Source organism: Arachis ipaensis, chromosome B5 (assembly GCF_059453495.1).
Source record: "Arachis ipaensis isolate K30076 ecotype BB chromosome B5, ASM5945349v1, whole genome shotgun sequence".
Classification (NCBI taxonomy): Eukaryota; Viridiplantae; Streptophyta; class Magnoliopsida; order Fabales; family Fabaceae; genus Arachis; species Arachis ipaensis.
In genome coordinates this window covers 139,008,889-139,011,624 of record NC_142440.1, presented here as the reverse complement: position 1 = coordinate 139,011,624, position 2,736 = coordinate 139,008,889, and the positions used below count along the sequence as shown (strand labels likewise).

At 41.9% G+C, this 2,736-nt stretch overlaps 1 pseudogene; it reads left to right on the top strand.

Annotated features, from left to right (window-relative positions):
• Positions 1 to 1,079: 1,079 nt before the first annotated feature.
• Positions 1,080 to 2,005, top strand: LOC148565940 (uncharacterized; annotated as a pseudogene).
• Positions 2,006 to 2,736: the final 731 nt, after the last annotated feature.

Genomic DNA, 2,736 nt, shown 5'->3' with positions numbered 1-2,736 from the left:
AATGATGCCATTTTTATACAAGAGATGGCCTCATTTCTATATGCTGGAGATATAGCATAATTGTTTGTGCTCTGGAAAGGTTTCATGACATGGAGCTAACTTGTTTTGAATATGTGAATGCTTGTGTTGCTTATATTTTACGTTCAAGATGTTGGTAGCGATCTTTGAAATTGACCCGACCTTTTTATTGCTTGCCTTGTTTTATTCGATTTGTAGTGATGAATTTTTATTTTGTTGTATTGTAGGTGTAGCTTGTATGTCTTGTTTAGTAGTTTACAGCATCTCATTTAAGGTCCTGTTCAATGTGAAATAGGTAGATTTAACTGTTCTTACCCCTGTCCCTGTGATTAGTAAATGTCAAAGCCTTTCGTAGACATCATAGTTATGTTTAAGTCAAGAGGATGAAGAACTATGAGATTGTTGTCGCTGACCCTGAGGAGAGGATCTTCTTTCCTCGACTTGATAGGTCAGAGTGGCATTTCATGTATGTCTATGATTTTTTTTACGAAGTTAGGGTTACCTTTTCTTTTTCTGACTTTGAGTCTGAGGTCCTTAAATTTTGTAATGTTGCCCCTACCAATTGCATCCCAATTCTTGGGGCTTCTTAAAAATATACTAACTTCTTTGTCGGAAAATTGATGTCCAACCTTCTCTTAAAGTCTTCTTTTACCTTTTTGTATTCACAAAATTTTTTAGCTCTAAAAAACAAGGTTGGCTCTCTTTTCGTGATATTCAGGGTAGAAAAGTTTTCGTTATTTTTTATGAGTCTTTTCATGACTTTAAAAATTATTTCTTTAAGGTCCAACCTATAGAGGGTGTTCGACTTTTTTTCCTGGATGATGAGGATGAGCCACTTTTTCTCTTTGTATTGGGAAGAAAATAATGTGATAGTCAAATATAACTCGGATGACTTAGATGAGGTAGAAGAGGGTGTTGTAGGGGTGTTTCAGGAGTTCTGGGGCCAAGCTCCTTATATGGATACAAAAAGGTATTTAGGAAACCCGAGCTAGCTTCAGTCTAAGCTAGGTAGTTTTCTTTTCCTTTTATAGATTTTGCTTGTAAAATTTTGTTGATGACTAATGTGCCCTCATTTGGGTGTTGCAGAAAGGATGGCTCCCAAGTTGGCTGCCATGAAAATGCTCCGAGCTACTAGGAAGAACCTTGTTGCATGAAGCATACAGTTGAAAGAAGCTGGTAAAACCGCCGACCTGTCCTCGCCCTCGAAGTCAGACTCGAGCACGTCAGCCTCTCTAAAGGTTATTCCCGACCCGACCTCTTGGTTGACTCCTCCTCCCAACTCGGCTAAACCAGCAGCTCATCCTCTACCTTCTACTTCCGAACTAAATCCCAAAAAATGCAAAACCTCTGAGTCGAGGAGTATATATGAGCAGGATTTTGACACTCTTGCTTGGAGTAAAAAGCACATCCTTCCACATAGCTATATCAGCATGGATGATGTAGCCATCAGAAGCCACCTTCAGCTCTTGTCCCGAGGTGAAGTTTGGACGGCTGGCATTTGCGCAGCCTTAGCCAGGGAGTTGGAGAAAACTCCCCTTAATGCCACTCAAAGCTCCTAGGCTGTCTCGCAGGCAGAAGTGACTTCCTTGAGGGAGTCTAAGAAGGAGTTGGAGGAAGAGAGGGACTCGCTACTCTCCGACCTTAGTAAAGTTCGGGCTAAAGTAAAACAAGTGAAGGCTTCTCTGGCCATGTCGGAGGGTTTGAAAAAAAAGTCGAAGAAAGTTATTCCTGGGTTTTTAGGGAAAAGCATGATTTGGAGGATAAGGTTACTAAAGCCCGAGACAAGTATGTGGAGCTTGAAGAGTCTTTGGCTGAGGGTATGGACGAGATGATCGAAAACCTGAAGGCCTAGTTCCACATTGTTGCTCTCGAGGTGAACCTCTCCCTCATCAGCCTGGACAATATAGTGGTGGATGGAAAAATCGTTCCTACTCCAGATGATGAGGAGGACACCCCTGTGCCCGATCCAAAGACCTCGGGGGCATAGCTCAGATAGACTTCTCAAGTTTCTGATCCTCAATCTGGTGACGAGCCCTTTCCTTCTCCAACTCGTCCAATTCCCACGGTGCTGGTGTCTGAATATGCCCCGACCTCTTCTGCTTAAGCTAAAGATGTTGTCATGGGAGAACAACTTAACTCTTTGTAACTTCTTTCAACTTTTGTTGTTTGAATGGCCCAACCTATAGGTCTTTTATCTTTAACTAGTTAATTTTGAATAATTTTTATTTTATCCTAGTTTTAGTTTGAACAACTTTATGATTTTGTTTAAAAACTGTTCCAACGGTTACCTGAAACTGTAGGTCGATCTCGGACGAGATCTTCTGTGTTGATCGGAGATGATGTGTCCGGCTGAGAGTGGAGGCCGGAGCTATCGTATCCGACTTGTTGAGCTTGGCTGCACTGCTGATCCTTCGTCACCGAAGAGTGGGGGGTACCTGCAAGGGACTCCGATGCTTAAGTTAGCAAGGGTATTAAGCAGGTTTTTTGTAGAATCAGAGTATGAGTTATACCTGGGTGCTCCAGTGTATTTATAATGGTGTGGAGTGACCTTTTTAGATAAGATAAGTTAGTTATCTTATCTTATCTTTATCTTTGAGTGAGGTCATCTTATCTTCAAGGAAACCGCCCTTATCTCTATAGGCTTGGGCTGCCTTTGGGTCGTGTTCCTCTATCTGGGCCCTTTATTGGGCTTTCCTGGCAATTTGGCCAAGATCTTTG